Source organism: Protopterus annectens, chromosome 5.part0 (assembly GCF_019279795.1).
Source record: "Protopterus annectens isolate FY-2018-M chromosome 5.part0, PAN1.0, whole genome shotgun sequence".
NCBI lineage: Eukaryota > Metazoa > Chordata > Ceratodontiformes > Protopteridae > Protopterus > Protopterus annectens.
The window spans coordinates 727,931,270-727,954,774 of NC_056735.1; the positions used below are offsets into that span (position 1 = coordinate 727,931,270).

General features: G+C 39.9%; 1 protein-coding gene across 2 annotated transcripts in view; it reads left to right on the plus strand.

The window, feature by feature from the left end:
- Positions 1-23,505, plus strand: part of WWC3 (WWC family member 3) — a 1,641,181-nt gene that overhangs the window by 788,675 nt on the left and 829,001 nt on the right. The window lies entirely within an intron of this gene.

Here is a 23,505-nt window from a genome sequence, read left to right on the forward strand (position 1 = left end):
TATGATTTACATTAGAAAAGACTAGCAGTAGGAGTATGAGTGCCTGCATCTACTTCCTGTTTGTAGATTGTACTGGCAATAATCATATCATCTACTGCAGGGGCAGGAGAGGCTGTTGCTAGCTATGGTTAGTTTCCCTCAATATATTCAGTCCAATGTCCTGATATCAAGACAGCCTGTCCCTGTTCATGCCTATCACTGTAGTGGTGGGGATGTGTGCTGTCTAATCTATCTGCAAAAATACAGGGGTGAGTACAGCAATACACTGGGGTGGGGCTGTGTTGCTGACATTTCACAAGGTGTCCCCTGATGCTGGCATCAGGCATGATAGCCTTACCCTTTACATACCCGATTGGCCTTAACAACTTGGGTGATTCTAGTGGGGAGTGCATATGTGCTAGTATGTGCAAGTACAACTTCTGTATGTATTCCCATGTCTATCCCTATGTCTATTATGTGGCATTCCACACAACTGTCCCTGTGATTACAGTATGATATAACTAGGCTATTCCTTTATCTGTAGCTATCTTTCTAGGAATCCTAGTAGTAAATACTTTATAGCTGTGTGTCATGTGTTCACAGGTGACTTCATATCTGGATGGTAAATTGGGTGGCAGAGGGTAGATAATTTCAGCCCTGTGAAAAACGATGTCCTGATACAGGCAATTTGGACACATGGATGATGCTTATTGGGGAGTGGAGTACTGACCAGCCTTTGCAGCACCAAGTGTGGCAGACCATGTCACAGGTATGTCCTGGTATGCCCCTCATACATGCACCCACCTTTCAATAGATGATGCATCAGTTTAGTGCCATATTTAGCAGATTTCATATAGCAGACTAATGTCCAGAGCATGTGTTACCTATATATATTGCTGTAGGAGCATTAGTTTTCTAGCCACATCAGGACAGCAGTAGTAGTACATTGGGATTATATATGGCATATCTTGCATGAACACCTTTAGCATGTATGCAACAGTTTTGGCACAGGTACACATACTCATTATAGTGTTTCTTTTCCTGTTTATTCCTGCAGGCCAGTGCTGTGATGGTACCTGCAGAGAGTGGGACAAGAAAACAGGCTGATATTAGTAACTGTGTAGGGACTAATGATTATAAGACACAGACACCCAAGTCACTGTCTGATGATGCGGTGGCACTGCGTGTATCCATCTTGGTTGGGCTTGCACTTATCTTACACCCTGAAGATATGTCGTCTGCCACAAATGAACCTGAGGGTGTACAATATGAGTGTTCATCATCTCCAGTGGAGGAAAGGATCCCCTATGGCTCCAGCCATCAGAGATGTCTCCTGTGAGTTTGCAGCAACAGATGAGTGAAGTGCATCTGAAATGGGTGTAACAACCATTTTGCAGTCACATAGGGTTATTCCATGCCACCATGTGCCACAATTGGCTCCTGACAAGTTAACAGCACTTGGGATCAATCAGCAAATGTCACATTATCATCCAGGCTGTCTGCTGCAAGGAGATGTTTTTGTGGCATCCAGGATAACATGGTGGACAGTGACATAGTAATCTGTAGTCTCCTGAGATCCGTGGTAGCACATCACGTCTGTATAGACCTCTTTGTTGAAGATTGCCAGTGGCACCATTACTGCCCGCACTGCACTGGAAAGTGTTATCCGAAGTTGGTTCTAGGTACATACCTGGGGGTGGCCATGTAGGGAGCTGTTATGTGGGGTACGTGGTCCTCACCTGCATCTGGACATATACTATATTTTGCCACTACTCATTATGGGCAGCCATAACACTCAGTGTCCTTTGGCAGTACACTTCATGAGCAAACTCCATCCAAGTCATGAACCTGCAGTCACACACTATCCCTATCAGGGGGTCTCTGAGTCCCAGTGCAGAGACATGTAGTGTCATCCCTTACCCTTTCACTGTAAGAAATTGTCTCGTACTCAGAGTAACTGTCATTTCAAAACTGCTGCCTCCACAACAGACCATGGTCACACAGTGACATCCCTCCCACTGAATAAAGAATTCTTTGATAGAGTGTACCCATTGCCTCACAGTCCCCTCCTTTGTGTCCTGTGGTATGCCAGTTAGTGCATTTAGCTTTAAAAATCCCATCTCCAGCTGTGCCTCCTGTGCTGTGTCCTCACCCAGTGTGTGTGTGTCTAGGCAGACATTTGTCACTGTGTCCGTAGCCAACAGAGGGTGTTGGCTGTGTAGCTGCAAGTTGCTACTCTTCCACCAACACTCTCATCAAATAATGGCAGTGATGCAGCTTCACTAGTGTGTGATTGTGTGTGTATATGTGTATGTGTGTGTGTGTGTGTGTGTGTGTGTGTGTGTGTGTGTGTGTGTGTGTGTGTGCGCATGCGCAAGACTTCCATTCATTGCCAGTATTCTGAGGCTGCCAAGCCTTCTCCTTTCCAGCATACTGTGGAGCAAACAGCATGCTAGAAACATCCTGCAGGGTGTGGAAGGGTCATAATGCAGTGACCCCACACCAAGACATATCAAGAAAGCAGAAGTGTGCTTTAAGAAGCCTGAATGCATGCTGCTCAGAATTCTGTGTTTGTATGTCTCTGATTTATATTCAGCTATGCTCTTTGAGCTCCATACTGCCATCATAAGGCAAGGTATCCAGAGTAACCTGAATAGAGTATCAACGTGTGGGGGTTAATACATTTGGACACGCTATAACTGTAGCCATATACATTAGCACTGTTCACTTTGCCTGAGCTACTCTACGGGAAGCTACTCTATTGCTGAAATGGGTGCTTTTAAATGTGAAGCATGCAAACTGCCTGGGTGCTGTGTGGACACACTGGTTATGATATCACACAAGTTGCACATAACCTGACAGTTCATGGAATGGTAACTCTTCCTGTGCACAGAACCTTTTTGGCAGGTAAGATTTTTATTACCATGTTAGTGCAATCTGTGGCACTTCAGGAAGGTAGGCAATGTTCTAGAATTCATGCTTGGTGTTACCTGTCCCTTATGATGTGATAGCAGACCATATATGATTCTTTACGTGGAAGATATATTAAGAGAACCATTTGAGGATATTTAGAGGAGACCTGTGAAATATTTAGCATATTTCCAGCTGGCCTCTGAAATAGCCCTGTAACTAGTGGAACTAGTATAAAAAGAGATATACATACTTTGGTCCCTACAGGTATAGGAAGGCCATGCACTTGATTCTTTATGTGAGAGACCTGTTAGCCAGGAAAAGTATAATATCCTGATCAACTCTAAATCAGTCCATGATCTCTTGACTGAAGAAATAATAGTATGTCACTTGTTACCAGTAACTTTTACATTGGGTCCTAGTGGCACTTTGTCTATTATGACAGGGAGCAAGGATGCTAAGAATGACAGAATGCTGATATACAACTTCTGCTACTCCATGAGTGGTTATTGTTTGCAAGAACTGGCATCTTTAGTGTGCCCTGTCCTTGAAATTCAGCAGTGAATCTTGACTATGTTCACCTTGCATGCATTTGGATATCATTAGGACCTCACTTCCTTTACCAGTTTCATTTGCAATTCATTGTATGATCATTTTCATATATCTGCTATTGCACATTTGGGCTGACTGCAGTGGAGCACCACATGGGACTGTGAATCCCTAATAGCCCATGTCTGTCTGTGTGTAAGCCACTTCAACAAAGTGCAGACTGCTTACTCTGCAGCTTATCTAGGAATCCCTGCTAGTGTTTTATTGGACACAACCTACCATATAGATAAAACAGAAAGGTATTTATGTAAAAGAATTTATGAGCACAATTATGATATCATAAAGAAAGCTACTATCAGTGCATTGTATAAACACACGATGTGTAAAGAATTTAAAAGGTTCTGTTTCGGTATTCTGGAAGTTATTAATTTAGATGTGAGGGGTGGACAATGGGAGATATGTACTTGAGTACAGGGAGCTTATATGGCAATTAAGACTGAATGCCACACTACCACCAGGCTTCAGTTAACCCTGTACTGAAGATGAGAGAAGCAAAATTATGATTAAGCATTTGTTATTAGTTATGAATGTTGGCTTATCTACTACCAACACATTCATTTATTATTTATTAGTGTTGTTACTAGGATGTTTTAATCTAATATGGAATTTCACTGGTATTTTTTTTTGCAAGTTTTTCATATTAAATATTCTAGTAGGCCAGCATTTTTGGAACAAGCATTTTTTATAGAAGTTTATTATATTTATTTTTTAAGAAACATGATGGTAAACTGACATTATGTATATTTTATTTAAAATTAAATTTAAAATGTATCTAAAACACTACTTTTATCATTGACCTTTAAAACTCCGTTTTTAGGAGTCATATGACATTTGCTAAATACTTTATAAGGAAGTCATGAGTACCATTATTTTTTTTTATTGAAGTCCGAATTATCGCATGGACGACACACACAACTTTAAGTAATTGATTTTGCCAGTACTCTGCGAGGATGTGTTTTATCTAGTTGGAATACCACCTAATGCTGCATGACCCTTGTATTATAAGTATTCCTTGTAGAATGTTAAGATCTCCAAGCTAAACCACAAGATGTAAAAATCAGTGAAAAATAAGTTCTTAAGGAGGATTGTCAGTCCCCAAACTTTGACTGGATAAACTAAATTATTTAAAAATCTCAGAGAATCAAGCAGTGTGACAAATAGGGCATGCTAAATATGCAAAAGAACACTTCTAATGAACTCCCCAGCTGCAAAGTAAGTGCAGTAGCACACTCCAGGTTGTGTTTCAAAGATATTAACATGTACCCAGCTTGCTAATGCATGCACTGTGGTGATTTTACCATATACCCAAACATGGGGCAAGTATGAGCCCAGTGAGTATGTTTGGTGCTGTCTAGTTAGCACATGCCCTTAGCATGTATTTTTGTTTAGTATACATTTTTATTTGTTTTACGTACATTACCATAGGACACAACTATCTCTTTTTAGGGGCAATTATGGAGCCCAATTTGGTTAAGTGACTTATTCAGAGTCAAACAGTAGGTGGAAGTAATCAAACCCTGTAACCTTGATACACGAAGCAAGTCATTAACAGCTCAGAGCTTTATTCCTGTGTACCAACTGCCAGACAAATGTATGCTCACACTCCGCCACATACATCTAAACATACATAACTTACATTATTTTATGTATATTTGTGGAGTATGTATATGTGCAAAACAAAAAAGAAAAAACAATTGACTAATTGTACAGGAACATTACTGACATCAGCAAACATTATTGAAATAGACTGTTGTCAAAACGTAAGTAATGTTTGTGTCATAGATCACTTTGCTTTCTTTAAAAAAGAGGATTTCGACTGGTATTGCTCGTCTAAACCACAGTTTATTAAGTTAAAATGAGATGAGCATTTTTACCATTGTCAAAGATTCATCAGATCTTGAATTTAGATTTCAGCTTTTGAGGACAGAGCTTGTTTTGTATAAGGTCCAATCAGTTTAGTACTTTCCCACTGAGGCTTTATTTGATTTTGTTTAGCTTGAAGTGAAACAAAGGTGAGCTATCATTCCACATTAATGGCTCGGAATCTTGCTGGACTGCATTTTTATAGGATATACACAGCAGATTCTGTCCGCCAAGAGGTGTTAACGGTAGCAGTTTAATTTGGCAGTAGAAAGAAGTGCTGCAGAAACTCCTATAAAAACCTTACATACACTAGTCTATTACGTCAGGATAGTTCATGCAAGATTGTTTGTTGATGACTTTTCCTATGCCATCTCATTGAGTCTTCTTTGACTGCACTGTGCACACAAATGGAAACCTTTTTATCATCCCAAAAGTGGAGAATGCTAAGGAGAATTTGTACAAGCTACGTATTTTTAGAACTCGTTACTGTATATGATTACGTCTCCTTTGATGACTGAGCTTTCTTTTTGACTGGCTCAATTCCATTTACTGGAAGCCTAAGTCAAATTCCTTTTTGCTGCAACCTTTCATGTAAACTGGAGCAGCACCTCTAGTTAAGTAGCTAATAAGAGATAGTTAGTGAGGCATGCCAGAATGTCTGTGGAGAAAGATCTCTGGAAAAAAAAGTGCTTTATGAGGGCCCTGCCAGCCTGTTTGTTAGTGAGAACAGGTGTCTTGTTTTGTTGTTTGTATATATTTGGGAAATAACCTTTCCTTGCCATATTTGTGACATATTACACATTAAAATGTTGAATTTCAGTGGTGTAAACAATTGATGTAGATTGCTTCAAGTACTTGTAACAGTAAAGAAATTAGCAGCAAATTTCCATTTATGTTCTTTTCCTCAATTTGTTTTAGTCGTTGTTGCCTATTTATCCCATCAGGATTGAACTAGTTTAGGTAATTATGTAGAGGACTGCAGAAAACAGAAATAAGACTCAGCTATAAATTTATGTTTCTCTTAATTCTGGTATTACTTCACTGTCTCCCATAAAACATTGTTAAATCTGCCATGTTCTACTACAGAGATTGCAGCACACCATGTACATGTTGTGTACTTTAAATGTTTTTATTTTACTCGCATATTGTTTTGTTTATTTTTAATTCACAGTTCTGTAATGTAAATGCATAACTCGTGTTGTACTCATTGCATCAGTAAGAGAAATATGAATCTCTCAGACACAAATAAATGAATAAACTGCACTGGGGCATTGGTAGTCCTAATGTGCATTGTAGTAATAAAAGATTTAATTTTTTAAGTAGATTTTCAGATATTTTAAGTTGGTCGTGTACTAAGTGTGCTGTTATTACAAGGATGGCAGTATGTGCAAAGTGATGATTTGGAGTATTGAACATTGGGCATTTTAAATTTGTTCTCATGTATTTGCGAATATTGTTTGCTTTCAGTTGGTTCTTTTATTTTGCACATCAGAAAATCATCAGAAAATGACTAGCCTACTGAAGGTACAGCTACACTTAAAATTGTACCAATACTAGGGTTGCACATTGGCCTAGTTGTAACACCTTTGCTTCACAGATCCAGCGCTTGATTTTGTGTGGAGTCTGCATATTCTCCATGTTTGTAGGATTTTCTTTGTACTTTGTTTTTTCCTACATTAAGCTGACTATGTTAGTCTTGTTCCTGTAGCTTGTGCGTAGTGTATGTGTCTTGTTTTAATGATGTGTGGACAGCCTAGCTTGGGCATATCTGCCTTTATTTGCTGGTTTTAGCAGTGTAACTCACTGGTTACTACAGTCACACAAGTTATCTTTTGTTTAAGTGACCAAATCCCACAGCAGCAACACCAGGTGAGCATACATATATGTGTGAGTAAGAAGGCCTGTGTGAATTATCTGTGAATGAAATATTGTGGAAGAGAATGACACTGTTATATGAGACCAGCATAAGCAGAGAAAAAGTCTGTTTCATGGGGTCTGGGCCCATAATATACTGAGGTATTTTGATAAAAGAAAAAAATGCAATAGTGGCTAAGGACAAGGAGAGGATTGTTGCAGACAGACTTTGGGATAGAGCCCTGTGAAACCTAACTGGTCTAACAGTACCTGCTGTTGACAGAAGGCTTGCAGGAAGCAGGCTGTGGTTAAGTGAAGGACTCTTGCCAGCACTGATGATGTAAAAGGCAGGAGCTATAACAGACATTTCCATTATTTTAGAATTTAATCTACAGTGTTTAGAGGGAGGGACCATGTAGCTCTGGCAGCAACTTTCTTCAGGATGTTAAATAAAAATAGCTCACTGCAAGAAAGCAGGGAGAGAGAGAAAAAAAACAGAGAATGTATTTATTTTTGCTTGAAAGAAAGATATGCATCCATTAGTTGCAATAATTTTACTTTGTCTAGTAACAGCTTATTTAAAAATAATTGTTCCTTATATGTTCTTTACAGTACACGGGAAGCATAAAAGCACAAATCATGTTCACTACATTAAGACTGATAGAAAGTATGTACTGACACCTGTGTTTCTAAATGTTGAGGCTCACTGAAGTATTCCTAGTCAAGGAGCTTGTGGCCAAAAATATCTAGATCATTTTCTGTTTTCTGCCAGTATGCAGTGGACAGGAATGAAGCCTGACTCCTAGAAAACTCTCCAGTCTGAATTTTAGTGCATTGCTGTTCTTTTATTTAAAAAGTTGCAGTGATAATAGGGAAAAAAACAATGTTCATTAGTTTCCTGTTGTATATGCTAGTGAAAAAGAGCAGGCTTTGCTTATGTCTCAAGCACTTTCCTCACATTTTATACATAGAAGAACATTTGCTTATCTGATAATAGTGATGTTACTGTTTCATTAACCATTCATTCTTAGATACCTGCTTGATTCAATTCTTGGTTACAGAAAGCCAGAGCATTTTTGTGGAAATCATTTTTGCATGTGAACACACACACCCATGCACACTACTCGGTCTCTCTCTCTCACACACACACACACACACACACACACACACACACACACACACACACACACACACACACACACACACACACACACACATACTACTGTCACACACCCACACCCACTACCTGCAAATACTCGCACAGACCTCCACACCTTACTTGCACACAGCCGGCCGTGCATACTGCTCACACACACTCATACATATGCCATCATGTATTCACATCCAAATTTATACATACACACCCATGTATACACACACACACATACACTTGAGATTTCAGAGAAAGTAAAACCACTCTGAAAACCCATGACACAAGGAAGATAGACAGATTCCCCAACAAGGCATCCCTGCCAAGAACCCAAGAGAAGAACAATGTGCCACTGCATGTTATGACTGTGTCAAGTGAAATGTTAACAGTTTACAGAATTCATATTTTGCCCTCCCCCTATCTACAACATGAAAGAAAAGTGTAAAGGTGATTTAATGCCTTTTACTGCATCCTCCAGGGAAATCTAAAACTTGCCTGGCTCTGTGGAGGAGGGGAGTGATGCCCTGCCTTTCACCCTGGTGATTTGAATTTAATTAGTCACCCTACCCCCTAAAGGAATCAGGCAACAATGGAGAGGAATGAAAAGGTGTGGCCTGCTCACCTCTCCTTGGGGAGAAGGTAGGGGTGCTAGTGCTTGAGAAGAACATTGGAGTTATGATGACCAGCACAGACAGTACATTGCACTCCCCTTCCCCTAACAGAGCATCATACTTGTCAACCTCTTGCAGCAAAAAATCTGGACAAAACCACAATTAATGGGGGGATAAAGGCCCCCAAAATAGGGACACGTTTTAAATTTTGCTTTTACAAACTTATAAAGTTGATAGAATAACAGATTTTGCATTAGCATGAATTTTCTGAATGATATAAAATCTGAAAATCAAATGTCTGCCATTATTTTCTGATTTCAGTCCACAATGATTTGCCAGTGATTTGCCAGAACATTACGTTTTTATGAGAAACAGACCAAAAATATGAGTAAAAAATCTGGACATTCTGCAAAAATCTGGACAATTGAGAGGTATGCAGAGCATATGCGGGTACATAAGAACCTATGAACCTATAAGGCTGTGTAAGAGTAAACTCTCAAACCACCACTAATTGTTGGCTTAATAAAGGCCCCTGTTGGCTGACTGTTGCCTTCAGTGATGAAGGACAAATATGTCATTTGGCCATAGAGGGAGCTGATCATCAGGTAGGAACAAGTAGGCAAAAATATGCCAGTTATGAGATGTGTTTGGGTCTGCTGTGTAAAATCATGCTCTGTTAATCTAGGGTAAGTTTTAATATGCTGATATGAGATGTATTTGGGTCTGCTGTGTAAAATTGCTCTGTTGGTCTAGGGTAAGTTTTAATATGCTGATATGAGATGTATTTGGGTCTGCTGTGTAAAATTGCTCTGTTGGTCTAGGGTAAGTTTTAATATGCTGATATGAGATGTATTTGGGTCTGCTGTGTAAAGCTGTGCGCTGTTTGTCTAGGGTAAGTTTTAGGATGAGTGACAAAGCTGCAAGTCCCCAGGTGAGTTTCCTAATCTGATAAATATTTTCTTTATTTGAACAACCAGATCCACCCTCTTATCTGTTTATCTAGTTACCCTTTATTTTTGGTTTGAATGTTGATGCCTGCAGACTATGGTAACTGCCCAAGATTTTTGCAGATTAGTGCTTTATAGGCAGTTCTTGCAGGTTATGAAAGAAGTGTCTCATAAATGTTTTTTTTTGCTCTAGTTCAGAGATACTTTTGTATAATGTGTTTTAAGTATTGTTGGTTGATACTTACCTCTTATTGGGATCCAGAAATGCAAATAAATGAAGAAGTCATCAATAAGTGGTGGCACATCATTGATGAAACACAGTTATCGATGAGTGACTGCAAAAGCCTGGAATAGGACTGATGTGGGAATTACCCAGTGGGATGAAATGGCAGAACACAAGTAACATCTGGTCAGCAAACTGGCAGAAAACTTACTAAAGCATAACTGTGAAAACTTCTTGGTGGTGGGGAGTTTTTTTTTTTTTAACTTGACCCCACTGTGTCGTTTCCTTTTTTGTTCTCATTCTAGGTCCTTGTAACTACTTTTTGACAACGGTGTTCTATCAAACGTATGCTGTCATTGTCTTTGTCATGTTACATCCCTGGATTCCCGTTATTGTAGAACAGTAATAGGTGTCATGCCCGCATTTGTTAGCTTTATAATTTGTTTATACATTTATTTAGTTGAATCTTAGTTTGGACATTTAGAATGGTGTTAGCTTTGCTGGCAATGTTCTGTTCTGCTTGGTTAAGTGCAGTCCATGTTTATTGTTTCATTCAAACTTGAATGATTTTCAAATCTGGGAGGTGATGGAGGGTAGCAGTGTTTTTAGATTTTTTTTGATAGAGGTTACATGTGTGTATTTTATGTTTGTAATATGTGCACCCTCTCCCCATTGAAGTGAGAGATGCAATTTGCATTTAATTTTTTGTTATTTTGGTGTTTATAGATCTGAGTTGAGATTGCTTTGAGGGTTTGGTGGTATAATCATGCTATTTGTGTGCGTATTTTAGCTATTTGTGTTATGAGTTGTGTAAATATGGTATAGTGACATAACATGTTATTCTATGTAATGAATTTCTTTATGGCTTGGTTAATGTGTTGATCAAGGCTTAGATGGTCATAAATGATGATATTTAAGGGTTTAGCCTGGTGAACTTGTTTGATTTTAAGCAGAGATGATAGTAAAAGATGTAATTTGGTTTGAGAGGGGTTTGTGAGGAAGTAATAATAATTTTGTTTTATTGGGATTTAGGAGGAGATGAGATTTGTTTAGCCAAAATTCAGTAGAGGAAAATGCACGTTAGGTTATGTGTTGAAGTTTTGTTAGTGCTTTTGCTGAGCAGATCAGGATAGAGTCGTCAGCATATTATAATATAATCATTAATGAAGGTCATTAATAAAGAGGTTAAAGAGCAGGGAACTTACCCCGTGGGATGTTTAATTTTACTGGGAGGAATGTAGAGATCTCATACTTCCATTTGATTCCCTGTGTCAGGTTGGATAGGTAACTATGGAACCAATGTAGAGTTGTATTGCGTAGTGCTTTATTAGAGAGTTGGCATAAAATTTTATGTGACGTGGTATCAAAGGCTGTAGATAAGTATAAGAAAAGTGTAGAGATTGGACTACCTTAATTTTTTGTGTGCTTATTTCTTTATAGGAGTGAAGTGATTCAGAGTAGTAGTAGTGCTGTCATGAGGCCTAAAACCATACTGGGTAAGAGAAAGTAGCTGATTTTATTGTAAGTAGTTGAGAAGCTATGTATGCATTTTTTCTTAGATGGGGGGATCAAATGGCTATTGATCCATCATTAGAAAATTCTGCTGATGTGCCTCCTTTGTGCGGGGGTAGTGTAAAACATTTTTCTATATGGATGAGACGGTGTATTTAGAGATGGACCGATTCATGAGAATGGAGATGGGATAGGCTATGGCATCACCTGTCATTGTAAGGTACTCCCTTGAGAGGTTGTCAGGTGCAGGTATGGCAGGTTTCAGTTTTATACAGTTTTTTGATAGTTGCAGTAGGGACTGGTTGGAAAGAGAAGTGGTTGGGTGTGGTTGGGCATATTTCAGCATTGTTGTGGACGTTTGATTTGGTTGGGGGGGGTTGTTCATAGATTTAACTGTTTCAATGAAACAGGTGTTAAATCAGTTGGCTATACTACTGTTTTGTGTTTTTAAGTTTGAAATCTGTTGTGTAGCTTACCCTCGTTGTAATAACTTGTTAATGGAGATCTGGAAGATTTGGGGTTGTTACAGTTTGAGTTAGGAGTGTGGCTTAATAGTTTTCTTTTCTTTTTTTAATTAGGTGCTTTGATTGCTTTATTATATGTCTAATGTTTTGGAAGTTTTTTTTTTGTTAACTTTGATTTTCTGTAACATGATGAAATGTGTGTTATAAAAAGAAAAAAGGTCCTCTAGGCGGCAGTTTAAATGTTAGCACCTTACTCAGTAGTGTAGCATCTAAAATCTTTCAAGATGGCCTTCATTTCATTATATCAATGTAAAATTAACTAGTCATATCTTGTAACAGCCCTTCTCTAAACATATAGTAACAAGTAGATGAAGTGCTTTAATGCACCTTTGTATGCTACTGTGAGTAGACATCCATGGCATCTGCAAATGTCCTTTCCAGAAAAGGGGGGGTGGGCATAAGACTAATTGTTATGTAAAGACAATGCCTTCTGAAAACTCAGACCTGCCAAACTCTCAGCCATGGAGTTCAGCATTCATGACCTGTTGAAATACTTTCTTTTATATAACTTATAAGTTTACATTCAGTCTTCTGAGCACCAGAATCAAAGGAACATATTTCATATTTCATTCTTTCCTCGCAAATGCATTACTACTGTTAATATGTAGACCTTTGTGTTTTGTCAAGAAAAAACAAATACAGTGGCCAAATAAATTCTTAAAGTCCCCTAAGAGAAGCAGTGGAGTAGAAATATGCAAGGTAGGTCTAAGACAGTCAAATACTGTAAGTTTCTTAACTCTTACTGGAAGACACACTGCTAGAGTGCATCCATAGAGTCTGCTGTGAAAAAAATACAGAGCAAGGATATTGTTTTGCATACCAGAATATTCTTAGTTAAGGAGTTTATTTCCTCTGTCTGCAAGAAAGCCACTTTAGAGATATTTGATCATCTAAAACAAATTCAGACACCTTCAGTCTGCAGTTAGTCTATCCTTCACTATAATTCTCTGAGTAGCTGTAATGGTACTCCATATAAAAATATAAGGCTCTTGGGCTGTTTCAGTGCGTATGTGTATGCTCTTAACCCAGGAGAGTGTGTTGCCTCTATATCAATATACCACTTCAGGTCAAGTTTTCTTCTCAAGTGTGTATGTGTGTGTCAATGTATACATATTTGCCTATGTGATAAACTGTGTGTTATAAAAATGTGTATTTGAAACAGATTGCGCCTAGATGTTCTTCGTGTTTCACTGTTGCAGTCATTACATTTGGATAATCTGCTTGCAGGTTGCCCTCAGTCGGCCTGCGTCAGTTGCTCACCCTTCTTCCATGACGTCAGGTCGTCAGGGGTATAAAACATGCAGCCGATGCCATTACATCAGTCTTTCTTGCCGTGCGGTGCTCAAAGCAGAAGCAGTTCGCAAGTGCCGGTCGGCTGACTCCTGAAATTTTCGTTTTCGAGTTTCAGATCCGAAGTCTTCAACTAAAAGCTAAGTACCCCGTTGGGGAAACTTTTTCTTGCTCCTTTCTGATGTCAGTAAAAGTTAATAATTGCATTACTTGCGGAAAGGAAATACCTCATAAAGATTTTCATTCGTACTGTATTCCTTGCCTCGGCCCTGACCACGACGTACCTTGTTGTCGGTATTGTGCTTTATTTAATCAGCGCAGTATCCATCATCGATATATTTTTGCCTCTAAATATTTCAGTTCTTGGTTTAATTATCCAGAAATGTCATCGGTTAGCCATTCGACTACCGGGATTCCGAAAAAATGCAAAGATAAAGACAGAGACAGGCCACGGAGGTCCAAAACTGCCGATGATGCTTCTCCTAAGCCAGTCGCCAGTTCGCCGGTACTCAGTGAGGCGCTTTTTGCAGCCCCTGATACCCACTACTTCTGATTCGCAGTCCTCTACTGAGACTCATTCGGAGTCCGGTATGCCGCGAAATACTTCAACTATGGAACCCACGGATGTCTCTACCTTGGATGGGTCCGGAGCGGCTGTGCAGGCACTGGCTTCTGAGGGTGTATTCAGGCCTATGGACTTGCATATTAAATTGATGCCTCCTTCATTACTAAGGCCTAAATCTCGATCCATGTCTAAAAAACCAACCCCCAGGCCACATGCTCAGGCCTCTATGCTTAAAAACAAATGATACAAATGGCAGAAGATCTAATAACTCTAATCAGGGGTAGCCAACCCCCCCCCCCCCCAAGAGGCCTAGGGCTGAGCTTGATTATGAATCTTCTGATCAGGATTCTGTTTTTTCTGACTCTTCTAATGACCTACTTATAAGGATTCTGATGCAGATGACTCTATTCCATCTGCTTCCCCTCCTGAGGATTTTTCTTTTGGGGAAACCTTGCATACTCTAAGGGAGCATTTTCACTGAGAAAGCCAGGAATTTTCTGATTCAAAAAAGAGGCTTAGGAATTTCCTCCTCCTACCTCAGCATATGGCTATTCCTCCTGTAGTAGACATTGTTGATGATGCTTTCTCAGAATCCAGTTTAGCCCCTGATCCCCTGCCTCCTGCTCCCAGTAAACCTGACAGATGCTACAGGGTCCCTGCGTCCCACAAGTTCCTTTTCAAAAATCCTATTGCAGATCCAGAGACTATTTCTCAGGGGCCCAAGGACATTAAGGCTTCTACTGCTAAAAATTCTACCCCTTCTGATAGAGACTCCAGGGCGCTGGATAGATGGAGTAAAAAGGTTTATACTTCAGCAACCTTGGCAATTAGAGCTTTAAACTGCCAATTTCATATGTTAAAATATCAACAACATGTTATTGGACTGCTTAAACAGAAAATGATGTTGATTCCTGACTGTGTAGAAAATAAAGACTTACAGGATTTAATGCATTCTGCTGAACAAGTTGGAAAACATTGTTTGCAATGTGATTTTGATTCTTTAGAGGCCTCCTGCAGGGCTGCTGTTACTGGGTCTGTGCTTAGAAGGCATGCTTGGCTTAAGGAGCAATCTTTGCCTGATCATGTTAAAGCGAAATTGTTGGATGCTCCTTTAAATCAGGACCGCCTGTTTGGCAACAAGGCTGAAGAAGTTCTTAAAAAGATGGAAGATAAAGCTAAATCTATGCAAACTGTTAAAGATTTTTTACAAGTTCAGCCTCCTAGATTTAGTAGGCATTGGTCTTCTAAGAATTGGTCCTTTCTAGCCCTTCCAGGTCTTCTCAAGCCAAACCCAGACACAGCAAAAACCCCAAGTTTCAGTCCCAGGGGACTCACAGAACTAAGCAGTGGGGGGCCTCCACTTCCAAGTCTGGGAATTACAAGACACCCCCCTGTGGTAAACTGTCTCAATTACTTCCTTAGAAAATTTCCAAGCACTTACTCTGACTGCCCCTTTGGGGGGAAAAATTGTTCTTCATGCAAAGAACTGGGAACTCATTAAATATAGTGTCCCAGGGATACAGACTTCACTTCCACATGTTAACAACGCCAAGTGGGTGGCCGGACAAACCCGCAAATCAGTGGGCAGAGGCCCAAAAACAAGTGCTTTCTCTCTTAAGCATGGGGGCCATTCAACTGGTACCAGAAGAGGAAAAGGGACAAGGTTTCTACTCGAGACTTTTCCTGGTACCCAGAAAAGACAAATCATGGCGTCCAGTCCTGGACCTGTCTACTGTAAACACCTTTCTGGAGATTCCAAAATTCAAGATGCTGACTCTTCACCAATTACTTCCTATGCTAGGCAAAGACGGCTGGTTGGCAACACTAGATTTAAAAGAAGCATACCTGCACATCCCAATCAGGGAATCTTGCAGAAGATACCTACACTTCAAAGCAGGCTACATGCACTATCAGTTCTCTGCACTGCCCTTTGGCTTATCTACTGCACCCAGGGTATTCACAAAGTGCCTAGCTCCAGTTATCGCATTTTGCAGGTAAAGAAGTATTCAAATATACCCATACCTGGACGATTGTCTAATTCAGGCAGAAAGCCAGGACCAACGTTTGAATCATCTGGCATTTGTAAAAAGGGTTCTAACTTGTCTGGGGTGCATCATAAATGAAAAGAAATCACAACTGGTACCCTATCAACAAATTACATTCCTGGGAGCAAGCTTGAATACAACTTCCCAGATGGCTTACCTCAAGCCAGAAAAGCAATTCATTTGACAACCTACTTCAAACAAGTGGCCACACAAACCCTGCTATCTGCAAGACAAATGCTGCAAGCCTTGGGGTTCATGGTCTCCTGTATTCTTCTAATTCCATATGCAAGACTGCATATGAGGAAACTACAGTGGTATCTAAAAAGCCTATGGAGTCAACATTCTCACAGCCTAGAAACAATGATTCCTATCATACCTTGCCCACACATAGAGTTCCTTTGGTGGGCAGAGGCCTGCCACCAAAACAAGAGACCACCTTTCACCCTACCCCCTGCCGCCCAAACCCTACCAACAGATGCATCAGACTATGCATGGGGGGCTCACCTGGCAAGGAAGTGCATTCAGGGCTAATGGAACCCAAGTCAAATGCACCTGCATATCAATCAAAAAGAAATGTTAGCTGTACAGAATGCTCTGACAGCCTTCAAGGACTACATTATTCCAGGACATCTAATGGTAAAGACGGACAACACCATGGTTATGTGGTACATAAACAAGCAGGGGAGGTACACATATTTACCCCCTCTGCAGACTAGCCATGGCATTGTGGAACACAGCCTTGAGCTACCAAGTGCACCTACAAGCTCAATTCCTGCCAGAAAAATTAAATACACTGGCGGACAGACTAAGCAGAAACCTCATTGACCCACACGAGTGGAAACTGGATCCAAGGATTTTCAACATGTTGACAAGCGAATGGGGGAGCCCAGATATAGACCTGTTTGCCTTCCTGCAGAACTACCGATTGGACAAATTTTGCACAAGGACTCCCCACAAACAAGCATGGAAAGTAGATGTTCTGTCCTTCAGCTGGAAAACCTATCAGTCTATGTCTTCCCCTGCTACCTCTGCTCTCCAAAGTACTACTAAAAATCAAATAGGACAAACCAAGGATGATTTTGATTGCTCCAGACTGGCCGCGCCAATACTGGTACCCCCTCCTGCGCAGTGTGTTATGGTTATCTCCATGGCACCTGCCTCAGACTCCTTCCCTGCTGTCTCAGCAGGAGAACCAGATTCTGCACCCTCAGCTTCCAACACTGAACCTTGCAGCCTGGCTAATTACTTAAACTCTCCCTTACCATCCCTCAGCAAACTGTGATGGATGTCATCTTAGAGGCAAGGAGGCCTAGTACTAGAAAATCTTATGCTGAAAAATGGAAAAGATTCTGTGCCTGGAACCAATCTCAAGGGATGAGCACAGCAGCACCTGTTTTACCTCAGATTTTACAATACTTAACTCAGATGTTTCAATAAACTGTGGATTTTATCGTGGTGGTCTACTTCTACTTGTTTCGTCATAAATCTTTTTGTTTTAGAAGAGACCTTTAGGGGCCAGGACTGGTTTTGGTTGTTGTTACTTAACTGAGATGCTTCACAAGGGCCTGTATTTTTCCACCATTAAAATCCACGCCTAAGCCATTTCAGCTCATTATAACACAGAACCTCCCCTCTTCTCTCATCCACTGCTCATGCAGTACCTCAGAGTGGCCAAAAATTTGAGACTACCCAGGAGAGCTCCAACCCCAGCCTGGGACCTTAACTTTGCATTGGAGAAACTCACTCTACCGCCTTTTGAGCCAGCTGCTACTGCAGACTTAAAATTTCTTTCTTGGAAAACAGCTTTCCTTTTAGCAATCACTTCAACCAGAAGGGTTTCTGAATTACAGGCCCTTATGGCAGTGGAGCCTTTAATCATCTTTCATGCGGACATGGTGTCACTCAGAACCAATCCATCCTTCATGCCCAAGGTGGTATCCAGTGTGGCTCTTAATCAGTCTATTCATTTGCCAACCTTCTTTCCCAATCCACAGAACAAAGGGGAACAGATTCTGCATTCCTTGGATTTGCACAGGCAACTTAGATTCTACTTGGACAGGACTAAACCTCAAAGAAAATCTGAACAACTGCTAGTAGCATTTGCTGCAGTGGCAGAGGGGAAGGCTATTTCAAAACAAACCATTTCTAAATGGATAAGCCATTGCTTTCATTTCTGGTATAAGCACCATGGAAAACCTATCCCTCAGGGGATCAGACCTCACTCCACCAGGGCTGCATCTACTTCTACAGCCTTTCTCAGAGGCGTTCCTACCAGGGACATCCTAGAAGCTGCTACCTGGAGTTCTGTACATACCTTCACCAAGCATTATCATTTGCCAATTTTCTCTAAATCCAGAGCTGGCTTTGCTACTGCAGTTTTGCAGGGCCTTATAGCTGGCCCTAATGCTATCTAAACTCCTCCTCCCAACCATAGCTTTGGGAATCTACCCAAATGTAATGACTGCAACAGTGAAACATGAAGAACATAGTACATTTTTGTACAGTTACCATAAATATAGATGTTCGAGTGTATTCACTGCTGCAGTCCTAGTTACCTTCCCTCCAGCCCCCTAACTTCTTTTGGCTATACTTCTACTTTCCTTTACTTGCTTAAAAGCCTTTTGGGTGTATTTGCTTTTTTATTGGAGGTATATATTTGTGCTTTTATGTTTAATTGCTTCCCATTAGGGATGCACCTGACATCTGGGGCAAGAATAACTGATGTAATGGCATTGGCTGCATGTTTTATGCCCCTGACGACCTAATGTCATGGAAGAAGGGACAGCAACCGACACAGGACCCAAGACTTTGTTAATCAGACCGACTGAGGGCAACCTGCAAACAGATTACCCAAATGTAATGACTGCAACAGTGAATAGACTCGAACATCTACATTTATGGTAAGTGTACACAACTGTACTTTTTTATTATATGCTTTCTCACATCTTCAAGCATTTCTCTTCCCTTTATCAAGCATTTCTCACCATTCTGCCATTGTCATCATTGAAGAAAACATTGCTTCATTAATTTGACGAAAGAAAAAACAAACTGCATGTATTGCATGTGATTTTAAAAAAGTACTGTCCTCCTAAATCAAACCCCTAGAAATAAAATTTGTTAAAGATGAAAATGAAAAACTTAAAATTAAGGAATAACAAAATAAATAATGTGGACTGAAACTGGCTAATTAGAAAATAGCATGTCCTGCAAAATAGACTCTAAGTTACTCTAACAAAAGTTAAACTAACTAGAAAATGGTTACAGGAAATATCACTGGTAGGCACATAGATGGAGCCAACATATCAAAGCCCATGTAGCAAAACACCCACTCAGACAGAAGACCCTGGTGATTGCATCACCAGAAATGGCTACAGAAACTACATCAACCCTAGTCAAGTGACCATGTAGATCACTTGCATTTGTGTTATTTAAAAAGCATAAATAAGTATGTTTGCAGTAGAGAAGCCCCCGATTTGGTCTTCTTATATAGACTAAATGAGCAGTCACAAAAGCAAAGAAAGATACGAGTTGATAAAGCGTAATGCCAAGTTTGGTCTCTTGTCCATGCTTTCATGATCTTGTATTCAGCAAAAAACATGCGCGAGAACTGCTTAGCGATCAGGACTGGCAGTTGTCAGCAGTAATTGGTGAACAGGGCATTGGATCAATAGGAAACAATCAGGGGGACTTACTGTTCAGGTTCACAGCAAAGTGTCCTGTTCTCCTAAAAGACATAACTAAAGTAAAGAATTAACACATAACCATCAATACATTACTAAAATAGGTAAAACAATTAAATGCCACTTTGAAAATAAATTATTGACACTTTCTTCAAAACTAGTGATTTTCTAGTGGTTTACCTCAACTTCAACTTCAGAATGAATGAGTTATTCCATTCGTAAAACCTGTGGAAAGTACATAAACCATATTCACTAGACACCTTATTCAATTACTGCAGGTCACTAACATCAATAAGAAACAGTAATTCAGACCTAAGTGGATAAATAGAATATGCAGTGGCCTATTTTGGGTAATAAATGAAGAGTGTCATGCTGTAGGGTTTGGGACTTATAGGTTTGCCCTCCTTTTATCCATCCACAACCCCTTTTCCCATTTTTGCTCATGATATGGGGGTGCCACTTACAAAGTGACAATCTTCAAGAACCAGTGTTAAAACCACCAGCTGGCTAGCATTGCTGAGATTTTTCTTCAATACCACACTTTCACCTACAGCCAGTTTGGTGTCCAATCCACCTATTGCATGTCTTTGGAATGAGGCAGAAAACCAGAGCATTTAAAGAAAACCCATGTGACCACAGGGAAGACATGCACAGAAGGCGCCAAAGCCTAGAATTGAACCAGAGAGCCTCTTGCTGTGATATCATCCCAAAAGTTGTTCCCTAAACCTTCAGTACAAGATATTTCATTTACTGAGCAAACAGTGGTTCCACATATTGATAGGCAGGAAGGATAAAGTCCAGAAACACAAGATCATATGCTCACTAATACAACACAGGGATGGTTTGCATCAGCTACACCAATTCTTGAAAATACTCTTCACAATTTACAGTTGTGGTTTGGATATAACTTGAATTAACAGATTGTGTGCATATTTGATTGTAACACACTACAACGAAAAACAAAACTTGTTCTTGCAGGAGCACTCTGAAGGTGCTGTATTTTGGAGAAAGAGCAGTCATCAGAAGGTAGTGCAAAGGCTTTTCTCTCTTTTTTCCAGGGTGCTGTAGTCTAGGAAAAACATTAAATACAACAGCACTCAAGGAATGTCAAATTGGTTCCACATGAACTGACCAGCAAAACGTGCACTTACATGTGTGTGATGTACAACTGGAGGAAGTGTTGTATGAAGGATCTTAATTTGAGAATGTAAGCTACAGCTTTTTGAGACATGTATACATTGATGCACAAGGGTCAATGTTGTAATAACATTGTTATAAAAATTGTATTGTGTGCAGATGGCATCAGATAAGTAATCTTACCAGAGGGCAGAGCCCCAAAGAAATGTGTAAGTGTGAATCCCCTACTGTAAATTTACAGGCAGTAAATATGCATTTGTCCCCTGCACATTCCATTTATCAGAATTTTTTTTTTAATTTCCATGTTCCTGAAGTGGAGGGCCACTCTCCCAATCACTTACAGGTAAGTAGATTTGTTTTATTCCCTCCACTCCACACACCTCTGAGGGACCCTGCCCGAAGGCCCCACTACTTTCACATAGCCATTCCAGGCAATTTGGGTCTAGGCAGGAGCCTTATTGCCCATTCATTCCTTCCTGCTTAGGAGACCTTATTGGCCCCTCCATTAACCTTGGAGCAGGAGTCAGGAGGTAAGGAATGGGTCAGCTAACTAGTCCTGGCCTATCCTTGTCTACCTTTGAACATGTAATAGCTGCCTGGGGAGTAGATGCACATGCTTGCAGACACATCTCCTATTTCCTGTCTTCAAAGGGAAGCCCATACCCAACGCAGCATGGGCAAATGCATCCTCTGCAGGCAGGTGAGACATCCAACCATAGATAGTTGTTGCCAGTCCCACAGGCCTATTAATATCCTTATTCATTGCAGGAATGAATGAGCTGGCATTAGCTGCTTAATCTCATCTTCCCCTGCTTTATTGCCAATAACACAAGTCATCTGGGCTGTAATCAGGGTTTCATCCCTATACACGTTGTGGGTAGGGCCAGGTAAGTAATTTTCTTGAACTATTATATAGGAAAATTGTAGAAAAGCAGCTTTATTCATTCATACTTATGATTGGGCCATTTGCCTATTAGGATTCTTTAGTCTAAACATGGTAGTTTTGAACTTGGATGCATTCTGTGATTGGTTTTAATTGCTTAAGGGTATGCATTGGGTAAGACATGATTTTTTATTTTGAATTTTGATTTGTATGCTGTTGGGTATGGGTCAGAAGGTATTTTGTGTGTTTTTTGTTGTAATGTGGGGCTAGGCAGCTGTGACTAGGGTACTTTCAGTGTAATGTAGTGCAGCACAGTTTGTAGCAGGGGTACATAAATATATTTTACCTTTTTCGGCTTTGTAACAGTCTTGACCATGTAACTCATCCATGGCAGCCTTGAACTTGCCAAGCTATCACACTTCATTTCAGTCGTTTGAGTTCAAAATGCTAATTATCCTTTCAGAAAACCAATTTGTAATCATGCTGGTTTTACTAAAAGTTGTTACTGCCTCCCTTGGTCTTAGATCAGAGCCTCTCACATATGTATCGAATTTATAGAAAAAAAAACCCTAAATTTGAAAGCCTGTCCTTATATGATGTCTTCTCATTGTCATTTCTCATATTAGTAAATCTTTGTATTATTTCTAATTTACTTTTGAATTTTAATGAACCAACCACTGTTGTCACATGCAATTTACGATCCAGTCACACACTGAATTCATCACCTCACTGTTTCTTGATTTAATACATTTTATCATGCAACAGATAATCTTGCTTTCTTTCATTGCATTATTCATCCCGATGGCTAAAGCTAAACATAAAATCATCAGCCTAAATCCTAATGTCTTTTAAAAAAGCTCACCTGTTTTCTAATACTTCATATGCAGTCTAATACAGTACTTGTGCATGCTGTATAGGGGGTTAGTGTAAGATATCTGAGGTGGGAGATATGGATAACCAACTTGTCTTGGATATCTCCTGTTCTTGTTGGCCTCTGATAAGTGGTATGAGGATCACTGAGGACTTTGTGGGATGTGTTAGTGGTATGGTTTCCACATTTCTGTGGTGAGTGGATGCCTTAATTTTTATGGGGGTGCATTTTATGCATCTTTTTTTGTCACTAGACTGCTATCTTTGGAAAGTTGTGGTTTTCTGAAGTTATTTGTTTAATTATTTATTTTTTCGGTTTCCAGATATGCTTTTGTAGGGTTGGAAGGGTAGTTTTCATTTGGTGTTGAGTTGATTTGCAGGCTACTGTTCCTTTTTAATGTTTCATTCAGATGGGAAAGGTTTATGTTTTAAACACTGGAAATGTTTATATGATTTAAGTTGTTAGTCATTTTATAGGCTTAGTAATTTTTTTAGGTAAATACTTGGATTTTCAAATGTTTTGATGCACACTGTTTATTATTGTAGTGTAAGGCTTAATTCTTGTTATTGAGGTACTCAGGACTGGACTTTGGTCATCTGGTCCCCTAGGCAAAAGGGCTCTACAGCGCCCCCCTCATACCACCTGGTGCCCCCATCCTGGTCTTCCTACACCATCCAGATTACTGGAAAAGCTCCCCTGCTAGAGTGGCACCCTGTTTGTGTAGCATTTAGTCTGTTGTTTACAGAGAGTTTCATATATATTGGTGAGATTTAACTTTTTCATTATTTTTCTTGTGATTTTAGTTCTGAATTTATGATGTATGTTAGTTACATACTTTTGTATGGATGTATG